This window comes from Lissotriton vulgaris, chromosome 7 (genome assembly GCF_964263255.1).
Source record: "Lissotriton vulgaris chromosome 7, aLisVul1.2, whole genome shotgun sequence".
Taxonomy (NCBI): Eukaryota; Metazoa; Chordata; class Amphibia; order Caudata; family Salamandridae; genus Lissotriton; species Lissotriton vulgaris.
Genome location: NC_141695.1, coordinates 773,924,244 through 773,939,330, shown reverse-complemented (window position 1 = coordinate 773,939,330; position 15,087 = coordinate 773,924,244). Strand labels below are relative to the sequence as shown.

Here is a 15,087-nt window from a genome sequence, read left to right as displayed (position 1 = left end):
AAGGTCCACCTTGCTCCAATCAAAGCTGTGCTCAACCTTGCAGCCAGGCTCATCACAGACTGCAAACGCTTCGATCATATCTCAATTCTCTTAAATGGCTCCCTATCGAAGGGAGATCAGCTTACAAAACTGCCTGCATTACTCAAAGCCCTCCACCAAAACACTCGGCAGTACCTCTCCAAGAAACTCCTAATCGCTGGTACCACTCATCTTTTGAGAAGCACCAATGCCATCCTCTTAATCCCACCTCTGCATAAAAAGAAAGCCACACAATCTTGCTCCTTCTCTGGCAATGCCCCTACTATCTGGAATACCCTCCCAAAAAACCTGCGCTATAACCCCTCCTACACCAGCTTCAAAAAAATCCTCAAAACCCACCTCATTAACTACTATTGGGGATCCTAAGCTGTGCCAGACTCCTGATCTCTTTTCACCATACCATATGTGTGTCAATAATATATATCCCTCTTCCTGTACTCCACTTTACCTAAATTACTTGAAATGTATTGCTCCAGCTCCTGTTTTATTCTATCTTGTTTTGCATAATGTTTTTTTACTTTGGATATTTCACACAACTTTTTCCTTACCTTTGTTTTTTATGCTTTTATACCATGTTTGCCTTATACAATCCTAATCATGTAAGCACTCTGATACCTCTGGTCTAGCCAGCGTTGTATAAAACTTTTAAAATAGAAAAAAAAAATACTAGAGAGGCCAGGATAGATGTAGTTGCTGTGGGTATGTGTCTGCTACTAGGTCAGTGGCAAATGATAAGTGTTTGAGGTAAGCTACTGGAAAACTGCGTTCAACTCAAGACATGCCCAATAAACAGATTCTGGAACTCCCAGATAGAGTCAGATTTCTTGAGTATTGTGCTGAGGATTCAGAAGGGCGCAATTGCAGGAATAACATCAGAGTAGTGGGACTATCAGAGGAAGTCCATGGAACACAGACTGTCCTTTAAAGTGGGTAACAGAGGAGGTGGATCCCTCAGAGCTCTCAAAGTTATTCTCTTTTGGAAAAACCCAAAGTCTGAGCCAGAAGACAGCTGCTGGGAGCTCCTCCATGACCAGTATTGACCAGACTTTTATACTACAGAGACAGAGCCATGATCCTTCAGAAAGTCAGACTGGTAGCCCCCTTTACACCTGAAAAACATACTTTTTTTTCAATTTCAGACTACACAGCTGCCGTTCAGCATAAAAGAACCTCATTCACAGAAGTCAAACTCATTTAGGGAAGCTTGCTGTAATTCCTCACCAAGCTGAAAGTAATTAATGATCATACTTCATTATTTTTCGCACAACCTACTGCGGATCGGGATTGACTGGAAAAATACAGAACTGGCAGGACCCTAACTAACAACGCAGAAAGCAGAGCAGGCTGCTTTTTGGACGCAAGAACGTTAAACATCCATCAAACAACAGGTTGAACCAAAGAGAGCTGCCCCATGATGAAAATGATTCAGCAGGATAAAGGTCCTGCAGATGCACAGTCATCAACATCTATCATGTCGAGGGAAGTATCAAAGTCTGATTCCTCAGGGAGTGAACAACTTAAAGTGCCTGATGAAGTCTATGTGGTACGATGTGAACTCCCACTGAACTATGAAAGCTGGTTTCCGACTCACAGAGCAATACATAAGTGCTAGAAATATAGATAGCTGTTCGAGTAATTAAGTATTATTTGATAGCATATAGTGGGTGCAGTCATCTGGGGCTGATAAACTGATTCCATGAATGGATGGAAAAACATGTAGGGGGTTTTAGTAGGCCAGTTGAGGGTGAGCAAACATGATCTGATGAGATACACCCTTACCCCCAAGTTTCTTCCTTTGCAGTACAACTATGAAAAGCCTGCATATTTGAGCCTTTTCTTTTAAAATTGCTTGACGGAGTACCGTTGTGCCTCAGCCCATGGGAATTGAAGTAAGTTGAATTTTAGTGATACAGGCACTGTGAGTGATACTATAGTTTGGAAAAATTAGATCTGAGGAGTGATCATAGGAGAGGTTAACCTCTGGGGAAGTTGTGTGGAAAGACTGGTGATGGAGGTATTATCTGTCTTTTTCTCAACGACTACACATTCTCCTAGACTAGAAAGTCAGCCCAAACTCCAGTTATACTAGGGGAGAGACACTAACTGTGTATTAGATGTAGATCTGAACAGATGTCCATCCCCACTGTTTAACATACAACCACTAAATGTAGCACATGGTTTCATGAAATGGCTCCCTGACTGGAGTTTGCTGGACATGTAAAAACGGATGTACAGCAGCCAAAAAGAATATCCCTTTTACACACCAGTGCACAACTTAACATGTCCACTTTGATCATTTTATGGGTCTGTGGCCAAATTCAAACCTACATTGGGAAGAACTCTGCCTGAGCATAACCCAATAGGACATGCAGAGCATTGGGAGCGGTTGGTGGCCCAAAGTCTGGGCTCTATTATTTTGGTGGAAATTGCCATGAGATGCAGTAAGAGATGAATGCGGAAAACTGAACAAACTACTGTACTCACCAACTATCCCTCCGATAGGGCTCCCAAACAGCACGTCACTACAGAGCTCCAATCCTGATAGACTGGATGCAGACTGGACTGCTTATAGCGGGTGAACTTTATAAGGACAGGGAATTAATACCCGCACACAACTTACAAATGATCTTCCAGGCTACAAATTCCTAACATAGGTGGCCATAACACAGGATATCAAACAGAGGGGGGAACTCAAACTTCTCAGAAGCTGTCACACACAAAGTCCAACCATTGATATTTACATCCGGAAATAGTGGCAGGCGGGTACCCGGGTTTGAAAGATCCTTATTAGACTTGACTAAAATCGATTTCTCAACACATAAAACTAAATGGCAGTGTGAGAAGTTGGCCTGATATGCAGTGCTCACTATTCTAGTGATCACTATGTATCAGTCCAAACAACCCTTATTGATGATTGGTTGTAAGTCAACCGTAGACCAGCTATCCTAGTAGCATGGACAAGAGCAGTCTTTAGGCTAGACTCTAGAGGGCGTGTTAAGCCAGCTGTTATACCATTACATATACCCCTTGAACACCAAGTGAAAGGACACCACACAAGTTGTTATGAAAAGAAAAGTATATTTATGTAGAACACAACAGCCCTGGACTCTTTATGAGGACAGGGCCCTAAGCACAATACAAAGCTCTTAAAGAAATACTGAAAGTCGCACAATTTACACAAATGCCAGAGGGGCCCGAAAAACCATATACTCTAAAAGTGGAATGCGAAATTACTAGCAGGTAAGTACTACTCTAATAGGCTTTAGGATCGCTAGGACTGGACTACTGAACCTTCATATTACTAGCAGGAGGCCTAGGGAGATCGGGTGCAGAGTGTGCACTCTCACGCGGGATGCGGGACAAAGTCTATGGATGCTAGATTTCGTAAAGTTAGTGTTATCGGACGAATCCGACTAGGTAGAGCTGAAACGAAAAAGGATCTGGACCCTTGGATAGTGAGGCTATGCTGGAGCACCGAAATGCTGAGGTTACCTAGCCCAGGGGCTGCGGCTGCATAGGTCTGGAAAGACGTCGGGAATCCTCGTTGCAGTCTATGGAGCCTGAAAGAAGAAGTTGCTGGCAGGCGACCAGTGAAGAGATTCGGAGGGATCCAAGCCTGGATCGATGATGGAGGATACCTGTAAGCAGAGGGGACCAAGTTCTGAATCACTAGCCAGTGATTAGATGGGCACCAGGATGGCACCGGATGGAGTCACCTCGACCAGGTGAGTGGGCGACGCTGGGCTCTGCAGTCTCACGGACCAGGAGGCATTGTCAGCGACCAGGATGGAGGTGCGAGCTGTCCCACGAAGGTATCTGCTGTTGACGTCGCTGAACCCAGGATTGGGGCAACAAGTCTTGGCAAATGCAAGCCCACGCGGTGGACTTAAAATGGTGTCTGGAGTGGACCAGGAGGTTCCGGGGTGCTCCTCTGTTGGAGGGGAGCAAGGGCCAGTCTGGAGCAACCAGACCAGCGGTGTTGTCGTCGTGGTGCGTCGTCAGGAGGGCCACAAGCCAGCAGGCAAGTAGCCGGACAACGCGGTGAGCAGCAAATAGCAGAAGGGCCCCACGCAGATCAGGTGGATGCTGGGGGGCTGGACTTCGGTGCTGGAGCTGCTCAGGGTTAGGGCTTCTCGAACCCCAAAGCACTCACTCGAGGATCCCTCGGCGGTCGTGCTGGATAAGCGTCGTGCGGTTCTGAAGATGGCCGGTCCCTCGAGGTCTCGTCACACCCACGAATCTCAGCGTGGCTGATGATGCAGGTAGAGGTCAGAGGTGCCAGGGAAGCCGGGTCTCGTCGCGCTGGTCGGTCGGATTCCGGAGGAAGGACGTGCAGCAAACCGCAGTGTTCTTAGATGGTGCCTGCGGGTGCAGGGTGACTACTCCTTAGTCACAAGGGAGAAATCTTTAGAAGAAGTCTTGAGTTCCTTTCGTAGAAAGTAGTTTCAGGATTCAAAGATGATCTAATTTGGAAGGGGGCCCGCTCCTATCTTTATACTAGGAAAAGGGGCTGGCACGCGACTAGGTCCTGCCCATGGGTGGGACCAGGAAGGGGGGTGGTTACACCCCTCTCCCATGCCGGACTTTCCCCAGCTCAGGGGCTGGTGTGCCCCTGGAACTGGTTCTAGCCGGCAGATGCATAGTGAGCACCGGGGTGCCACTTGCAGTCACCTTCCTCTAAAGCCCTGCCTACCCAGGATACACAAAACCATGTCTGGGATGGGGCTAGCACCGCCCCTGACAGGAAACCCTTTGTCCAAGCCTCCCTCGCTGGAAGGACTCCCAGCAGCAGGAGGTCAGACTTGTGTCTGTGGTGGCAGCATCCATTTTGTGATGCTGAGGCTCGAGTTAACTTTAACCGGGGTTCACAGTTACATACATGTCGTGTCCCTCTAGAAGGGTGGAATGCTAACCCCGTCGCCAGAATTGGTGAGGGGTTAGTATTCCAATTCGTAGGACACCTTACTCGACATGTTTTGATAAAGCGATACCAGAGTTGGCATATAACCGCGAGGATTATAATGCACTTAAGAGTATATGGTATGCGTTATCATGGAACAGCTATTAGGACTTGGTTCCGCAAACGGGCTCAGCTCATGCCAGAGCACCATCTCACATGATTCCAAGCACTCTGCCTTCAGGATTGTTAAGGCCTGCCATAGGAGTGACTGATAGGAATCTATGTGTCCATTTTAGGGTTAGATATAGGTATACTATATCTAAAGCAAAGGGTGATTACGCCACCTTGCCCCAGCTGTCGTGCAGCCAGTTGTGTCAGATTTAGATGGCCAGCCAGGGGTGGCATAATACATGCTGCAGCCCCTGGTAGGCCCTGGGTACACCTATGCCCCGAGTTACAGGGGCTGATAAGGTGACCCAGTACCAATTGGTAAATGCACCTAAGGTACATGGAATCCATTTTACAGAGAGAGCAGTAGGCCTGGGGCCCTGAATAGCAGGGTCCCAGGTCAACTAAGTCGGAAAACCAGCAAAACACCAGGCAAAAAGTTGGGGGCAACCATAGTCCGGTATCCACCCTCCTACAGGGAGAATAACCTGGATAAAGCCTAAAATAGAAAGGGTTGGGAAAGAGTCCTAGAACATCCGCAGGTCTCAAGGAAAGTGATTTTTTTTCTTCACTTTTTAGGTCGAGCAGACCTAAAAAGCATGCGAAGCATGCTTTGTCTGCGAAGACATCTTTTGCTGGCGTGTCTGGAGCAATGTGAGACAGGGATCGCCCACGCGCCTCGCTGTCTCAGATTCCTCCTCGAGGGCGCGCACGTCGCCGTGCACATCCCCTGCCTGCCATTCACTCTCAATCACACACAGCCACACTCATGCATGCGCGCACACATACACCCACGCAGGCACAATGCATACACACACACGACCGCCCACGCACATACATACATGCAGAGACACCCCCCCCCCCCGCACACATACACACACGAGAGCACTGAGGCCCCCCCAGCCCTTTGGAACTTACCGGGCCAATCTCGGGGGACTCCACTCGCAGCACGCTCCTTTCCCGGGGCTCCCACTTGGTCAAGGGAGCCCCACAACACTTCCGCAACCTCCTGCTGGCTGCCCGGGGCTCTCCACCGCTCACAGGAGCCCCGGGCCGCAAGACGGATTTACGCCTCCTCTTCCGGTCCGAACGCGGCCACGCCCCCGTCACAAGGCGACCTTGCCTGACTTCCGGTGCGGCCGCGGCGGGATTCACTGCTGGCTTTCAGTTTCCCTCCCCCGCCCCCCTCGACTCCACGGATCCAGATCGCCCTGGTTTTGTTTTGTTGCTGGCTTGTATACACTTGTATACGACTTCCCATAAACAGATGCATAATTTTCTTTATGGCATTCCTTTCTCTTGCCCGCATTATCTTCATCCTACCGCTCCCGTTTTTTTCAACACACACTTTTAGATGAGAAATGAAATGGAGGGGGCTCCACATTTGGTTTCGTAGGTGGGGAGTGAACGGGGGCACTCGGAGCAAAGGCCAGCTCTGCCACAGTCTGGAATATGCGTTTGCGCTGGTTATAAGTGAAAGCGTGCCTGTTGGGGGGGGGGGGGGGGGGGGGGAATAGTGGGCGTGTACCCGCATGTGGCGGAACGGAGATCCTCTTCCGCGGATGTTTATATGAACCACACTTCTGTGCTTGCTCTGCACACCGCCCGCAGTCTGCGCTGGTGTCTTATTACAGAAGGAAGAGGAGGGCCCGGCCCTGTCCTCGCCCAGGCAGAGAGTACACTCTGAGCTGCGAAGGGCACCGCAGCGGGCAGACCTCTGCACAATCATCAGGTGCTTCAGTCCCCACGACAAGGACCTACATTTAAGCAAACCCCTTCCGTGGGGTTAGAGAGTAGGTAAGCCCCCCAAGGCAGTCCAGGTAGGTGATGATATCGCCGTCCTTACCTACCCACCCGCTGCTCTACGTTCACCTTAAGCTTAGTTGTCACTGAAGAGGAAAAACTACACCCTACGCAGAAACGCAGCCCCTGCCCGCAATGCCATAATCCATCCAGCAGCTACAACACATCCACCCTCCACCTCTCAGCTATAACACACCACCGACAACAACCCGTCCTCTAGTCCCCACCTACAGCAATACTTCCTCACTACACCCGTCCTACAATTCGAACCGCTACACCCCTTTCACAAATCCACCCTCTTGTAACGTACCGTTTGCTACCTCTTGTTTTTGGTCTCTGTAATATGAAGACCATAACTCAGTGCCTACAAGCCTTAAGTACTCACAGCACATTCCCGTACCTACACGTCAAACATATACAAAGCTCGCCTCAATGGCACCTAAAAGTGTCAAACGTAACCGTGTCAATGACCAAGGCTATGGTAGCTTCCAGCACTTGCTAGTGCCTCCTGTTGCCGGCTCGTCAACTTGCACCGAAGTAAGTGCTTGTCACTGGTAATGACAGCACACCTTGGCATTATTCATAAGTACCCACAACACCCCTGATCAGTAGCAGTACTTCTGGGGTTCTTACCTCCGAGTCCTCTTTAAACCGCGGCAGGGGTGGAAACTCAAGCTACATATTCTCCATGTCCCCGAGCCTAGCTGGTGCGCAGGGTGGAAGAAAGGCGTCTGGGTTCGGCGGAGCGGTTATTTCGGTAATACAGGTGACGGTTCCTTGTGATCCAGTGCAAGAGCAGCTAGCAATTCTAATTCAGCCGCCATGCTGCTCCTATTCAACGGGGGCGGGCAAGCGCGGCCCCGTGCTCCCGGCTCCAGGAACTTTTGCTTCCGGGCCAGCATTGCCAGAGACACAGGCGGGTGGATCTAGAGGGCAGTGCGCGGAAGCCGAGATGTGCGGCAGCGAAGCTCGCTTAATCTCCTCTCTAGGTGCGTTCCCGGCCTCCCTGTCCGAGGCTAGTTTCCATTGCAACTTCATTAGAACAAGTTATTGTGGCTGTTAGCAATGTGGCTATGGTAAACATCAATGATGCCTACAAGGTTGAAAGGAAGACTTTCTAATTTGTATTGTGACGATCCCAAGCCTGTCTCTTTGCAAACCCGCATCTATGCACGACCAAAGGCATTTGTTGCAATTGTGTGCACAGACTGAGGGACCTGCAACACGATAGAAAATGTGAACAAAACACGCAGTGAGGAAATAAGAATGTTAAAGTTATATGACCTGTGAGAAAGTCTGAAACCCCAAACTTAAACCATTACAACCATTTTGGTTGAGAGCTAACTAGTTTAAGTAGCAAGGAAACACACGTCGACACTAATGTCTACTCTGTGAGCATATTGTGCAGCTGTGGGCTTGCTGCTAATGATTATACTGATACAGCTTGGGAGTTCCCAAAACAGATCTGCTTGCTCAAACTACCGACAATGCAGACTTTGGACGTCATTTAGGGGTCGCCCTGGCTTGCACTTTGCTGCTACCCTTGCATTGCCTTAGTGTCTCCTGGCATAAGAGGTGGCAAATTCAGTGCCAGAAACACTGAGCTCCACTTGCTTGATTTTCTATAAATTTTTTGTAACACTATGTGAGGAGGAGGAGCGGCTGGAGCACTCCGTCGCTGACGAGGAGGAAGAACTATATCCCGCTTCCTGGTTGCCAAGAATCCAGAACCAGGAAGACTACAGCCGCGGTCTAGTGGTTGAGCGGCGGAAGGGGGAGGAGTCCCGTCAGCCAGCGGAAACAGGAAGGATAAGAAGAGAGGATTTTGAACGGACGGTGTGCAAGGACGGAGAGGAGGTAGTGGAGCACCTGGCAGCGGAGGACCGAAGAGAGGAGAGCGTAAGAGCGGAGGACCGAAGAGAGGAGAGCGTAAGAGCGGAGGACCGAAGAGAGGAGAGCGTGAGAGCGGAGGAGGCTGCGGAGCACCTGGCAGCGGAGTACAGAAGAGAGGAGAGCGTGAGAGCGGAGGAGGCTGCGGAGTACCTGGCAGCGGAGGACAGAAGAGAGGAGAGCGTGAGAGCGGAGGAGAACCGAAGAGCGGAGAGCGTGCTGAGAGTAATCGAGACCGACGCTCCAGACACTGCTTCCATACCCGGCGGGCTGAAGGGAGAAGAAGCCACGGGTCCTGCTGCTGTGGTCCGAGAGGCGGGCCACAGCCCAAGGCAAGTGTTGTTCAAATCAAGACGTTCTTCCGAATATTCTTGCGAATATCTTACCTCCCCAACGAAGACGAGGTACTGTGGTCCCCCTCACTTTGAAATTCTTTTATGGGGAACAGCAGAACGTATCTTTCCCAAGGACCCCTGCCCCAGGGTGGGATAACAACTGGGACTCTCACAACAGCTGGGATTCTCATTTCAGATGGGGACAAGACTTAAGGAATAACGCAACAGCTCATCGCCACCAACCTTCATTGCTTAATTCAGTTACACAGCCATTAGAACTGTTTAATCGCTTTGCGCCGTTATCCTTCATGGATCAAAACGACTGACTTTTGCCAAGACAAGATAGCGACGTGGAGGGACCCCAGTCCGCTCTTGGTTCGTTAGTTCAGCTTTCTGCAGGTGCTAGGGTCTGCAGAATTATGAGCTGGAATATCGCCGGACTAAGAGCCAAATTTAAGGATAAGAATTGGTTGGACATAATTAGAACCTATGATATTCTTGCCTTTCAGGAAACTTGGGAAACGTCAGATTGTTTGGCCCTGGATGGCTACTCTCATTTTAATGTACCTGCAGACCCCAGCAAAACAGGAAGAGCAAGGGGGGGTTTGGCTTTATATATTTCATTAGATGTCCAAGGAAAACCTAGACATATTAAGGCTAAATCTAAAAATTGTTTAGCGGTTGAATTGACTACATCAAATTCTCATTCCTTTTTACTTGTAAATTTTTATAATTCTCCGGTCAGTCAATCCCCAATCGAGCATTTGGTAACCTTAGAGGAATTCCTGTCCACTCATAGCGAGAACAGTACCCACGGGCATGAGGTGATCCTTATGGGAGATTTTAATATTCACCCATGCCAGGTGGACTGTCACAGGGAACATGAGGAATCTTCCTCTTATTCATTCCCACCGCACTTTGAACACACACCACGCGGCGAGGCTTTGGAATTGCTCTTGGCTACCTTCAACCTTTATGAATCATGCAGTTGTCCTACTGGACCGAGGTTGCCGACATATGTAGGCAATGACTCAAGCACAATAATAGATTATATTTTTTTATCTCCTAGTGTTCTGCCTGAAGTATCCATTTACAAGGTAGAAACTTCTGTTTTTAGCGATCACAATCCTGTGATTTTAGAGATTTTAGCTCAGGGAGTCTTTTGTAAAAGGAAGACTGATTCCTTATGTGCGACATAACTCGTCTTGAGAGACCAGAATCGGAGGCTCAAATGGGATCAAGTTACCCCAATAACCTTTTTACAGGAAACATTGGCCAAAGTTGCAGAGGAGGTCGCCATCTGTTTAGATAACAAGAACTCTAGTGTCACTATGGTTGAGGCCTTTAATGTTATTTGCCACCAAGTAAATCTAGATCTGACTGTAAAGGCAAAACTTATTAGGCCTAAGGGCCCAAGATGGTTTGATACACACTGTTCCAAGGCCCACTCAATTCTTCTTAAGGCCCTAAAGAATAAACCTAGAGACAGAGAGCTGATAGCGTCACTAAGAAAACAATACAATCTAGCTATCAGGAAGAGGAAATCTGAGATAAAAAATGAGGCCTGGAGTGATTTATTACTGCCTGAAACACAGAAAGATAGTGCTAAATTCTGGGCGGTCATAAACCACCCATACTTTGCAGGATTAGTTAATCAGAGAGCTGACTGTATTATCCCAGATGAACAATGGGTGACACACTTTAGCAATATCTATAGTTGTACTTCTACAACTTTAGAAAGTGAAACACCCCCCACACAATCGTTAACTCACATTTCTCCTTTCACCCAGGATGAGGTGAAACAAGCGATTTACGATACACTCTGTAAAAAGGCACCGGGCCCAGATGGGGTCCCCGCAGATTTTTTTAAGAGCGCTCCTGAATTAAGTTCAAAGATTCTTACTAACATTTTTAATGCTACAAGGGAGTTACTTTCCCTTCTAGTTGGGCGAGTTCGATCATTGTACCAATTTTTAAGCAAGGACAGAGGACAGACCCGGCCTGCTATAGGCCAATTTCCCTTATCGACTCTAGTTTTAAAATTTTGGGAAGAGTCCTTTTAGGTAGACTGACCCTGATTTTAGAAAGTAAGGGTACATTATCTAACGCACAATATGGCTTTAGAGCCAAAAGAGGAACTTTAGACCAGTGCCTAAACCTCAAATTAATCCTTAACAAATATGTAGTCGCCAAGGGGGGCTCGTTGTACATGGCCTTTATGGACCTCTCATCAGCCTTTGACCTGGTAAACAGGGCAACGCTGTGGAGGATCCTTCTGGCCATGGGCCTTGACCCCCCTTTGGTAGAATACCTAGCTGAACTACATAAGGATCTCATGACCTCGGTCAGAGTAACTAGGGAAGGAAGATGCACTTGTCACTTTAAGTCAGAGAGGGGGGTTAGGCAAGGGTGTATACTTGCCCCCCTCCTCTTTACCCTTTACATTAACGACCTGGAGGCAGTAATGATAACATCCCATAGTGACATCCCGCGTGCAGGTGAGACAAAGATACCTGTCCTCCTGTACGCGGATGATGCCGTTCTCTTGGCACGTTCTGGAGTTGCGTTAAACAAACTTCTTTTATCTTTTGGAGTTTTTATGTCCTCACTGGACATGAACATTAATACAGAAAAATCCCACATAATGATTGCTGGAGCTGCAGGTAGGAAAAGAAAGTCGAAAACATTTTATTGTGCTGGTAAGGAGGTTAAGAGAGTCCCTTCCTTTCCATACTTAGGAGTGACTTTTGACGAAAAGGGCACCTGGGGTCCTCAGCTCTTGGTCAAAAGCAGCGCTGTTGCTAGAGCGGCAGCAGGGCTGCTAGGCTTTGCTAAAAAACTAGGTGCCCGTCCCATGGAGAGCATCATCAAAGTCTATAAAGCAAAATGTTTGTCCGTTGCCCAGTATGGCTCTGCTATCTGGGGATATACTAGCTCCGTTAAAATACAGAATGTAGAAAATAAATTTTTGAGATCTCTGCTTTCTGTTCCCCAATCAACCTCGACCTTTGCACTGCATACAGAGCTAGGCTTGGGCTATATATATGATACTCTAAAACTAGCCCCAGTGATTGGTTGGATAAAAACCTGGCTTAATCAGGAGCTTACTTTAAATCATATTATCTTAAAGGATTGTTTAACCCTGGATAGAGCCCTTAACATCCCATGGGTAAGATACGTGAAAACGCAGCTAACTTTAGCTGGACGTCCGGAACTCTTCTCATCTCCAGGTGTGATAACTCACGAAGATCTCAAATTAGTTAAAACACTCTGATGAATTTATACGCCCTGGAGAGGGAAGCTACAGAGCTAAAAAAAACCATGGTAAGGAAACATTGTATGCTGTCTTCTATTCCAGGAATAGAACCATATCTTCTCCTGGTAACAAATTCTTATCATCGTTTCCTTTTAACGAGATTTCGTTTTGATTTAATTCACTTTATACTGGGCAACTTTAGAACCTGGATTAGACCTGATGATGCCGAACCATGTGATTGTGACCACTTTTCCACACAGGACACGATGCACTTTATCATGTTTTGCGGACATTATAGTGAAATCAGAAAAAGATACCTGCTCCCAATATTACGCAATCAGGGTTTTATTCAGGTAAAACCAGCCCTGTTGTTCTTGCAACTCCTACCTAATGTTAAGGTAGCTTTTTCTGTTGCTAGTTTTCTAGTTGCAGGAGCACGTTTAAATAAGCATCGCACAAGAAATAGGCACTTTATCTCTGAATAATGAATTTCCTCCTTACTTAATCTACTTGAATGAGTTGTGTTTCAATAAGCCCCTCTTTCTTATCTTTTATTATTTTTAAATATTCATGTATGATTCATTGTAAATTTAGCGTTCTTAAAATAATGATTGTCTGTTTTAAATTCTGTAATAATTTGTGCTTTGATGAAATGGTGATATGTAATTTTGCTCGTTCTTTTATGGTTTTTATTAACCGAATAAAGATAATTGACTGACTGAAAGTGTTGTTAAAAGGGGCATTCTGGTGGGGTGTGTGGGGAGGAGGGAGGTAGCACGTTCGGGGAGGCGGGAGGTAGGGCTAGTCCTGCGGTGAACCTTGCACCACGACACCCCCTTTCTTTTGGTGACGGTAGCACGACCAGTTTTAACTGTGAAACAGAACAGTAATACCCGATTGTTTTTCTTTTCCCTGAGGCCAGAAGAACCGGGATATTGGACCAACCCTTGGAGCTCCCAGTACTACGGACACCCCTGAGAGGGAAAGAACTTAACGAATCATCCTAATCTATATTGAACCCTTAATAAAAGTGAACAGTAGAATACCACTACTCTGGTCTCGTCCTCTGTACACCACTAGCCCCCGACACACTAATAGTGAATAAATAAAATATTTTATTCACTAATAGTGTAATAAAAATGGAATACAATAAGCTGGACTATGCCTTTCCATGGCCGCTGGGGTAAGTAAACAAGCATTTGCAATGCAATAGGTGACACATTTGCGAGAGTTTGAGCTATTGGCATTGTAAATGATAATGCCATTTATTTATGTGTTGGTTTTCAAAACAGAAAAAAAGGGCATTATCATGAATAATGCCAATAGCTTAAACTTTTGCAAATGCGAGACCTATTGCATTGCAAATGCTTGTATACTTTATCTTCAATCTTACAGCAACATGTCCAGACAGTAAGTACAATGTGTTATGCACTATGCATCCAATATACACATATATTCATACAATATATCCATCAATTGTAAAGACACCCTGCTGGTCTGACCCACTATCAGGGGAAATACATTAGGTGCAGAAGATCAATCAAAAGAATACAATACATCACAAACAAACAGTCAGCATCGTTGAGCTTACGAATACAGACGCACAAATTGGACCTAGCAACAGCAATCGGGAGCAAACCACTTACCCATGGGGGGAGACCACTCATTCTAATGGTAGCGCCCTTTCTGAAGTTCTGAGGACCACTACTCACTAACGGAGTATGATTAAATTATTTAGACCCGCCATCTTCTGGCTCAGCAGACGTGTGACTACACAAATATACCTCTAGTGGGGACCATATATCTTTCTGTCGTGATTGTACCGGCATGAAATCCCAATATGCTGCAAGCTGTTCCTGGTAGTAGGTTGCATCTTTCAGCCAGTCCGCAACCCTGAGCAAAGCTCGACGTCCCCATCTCATGGCCACCCTACATTTAGTTAGCAGCAACAAAAGCGCAGCCTGGTTGCACCCATCTGGGGAACCGCTTGGACTAATCCTAAAAGTACTACTAGGGGAGAACACGCGAGTGGGAACCCTAGTAGGTCACCAGCCTAGCATAAATCTCCTCCCACTATGTAGAGGCACCTGGGCATGTCCAAGAGAGGTGAAAGGAGTCCGAGTCAGGGCCAGAGAAACTGCAACTCCTGGAGTCTCCCCAAACACATTTTGAGCTTCACCGCTGGGGTACGATACATGTAGTGCAAACATTTGAAATGTATGAGTCGAAGACGGTAATTTGGGGATAAAGCACGTGACTGCAAACAGCAGTTCTGCCATTGTGCATCTGTTGGGGGGGCATGATATCTGCATTCCACACTGCCTTACTAGATATGGGCACTGACGCAGTGCGTTGCATGTCAGCGTACAGACTTGTGATAAGTCTGAGGGCAAGGAGGATGTGAGAAGCATCTCCAAATCATGGAATGTCGGGGCATCAGGGAACCCCTCAAATAATGTGCGAATGGTGGTGCGCACTTCATAATATGTAAAGATGTTGAGAAAAGCAGCGGCGCTGGCCTGGAGGGCGTCCTGTGCGGAGATGAAGGTGTTGTTGGGGAATAGTGTACCCATGGATGTAAGTCCAGGTTTGTGCAGTCTAGCGCAAGTACCAGAGTGAGATGTAATTGGCAAGAAGGGATGTTCAATGATGGGCACTGAAAGGGCGAAAAGGTGGTCCAGTCAGGCCCTGCGGAG

General features: G+C 47.3%; 1 protein-coding gene across 1 annotated transcript in view; it reads right to left on the bottom strand.

Moving 5' to 3' along the window:
- The window catches only part of NPLOC4 (NPL4 homolog, ubiquitin recognition factor), a 537,117-nt gene that overhangs the window by 298,015 nt on the left and 224,015 nt on the right, over window positions 1–15,087 (bottom strand). The gene's annotated exons all lie outside the window — the stretch shown is intronic.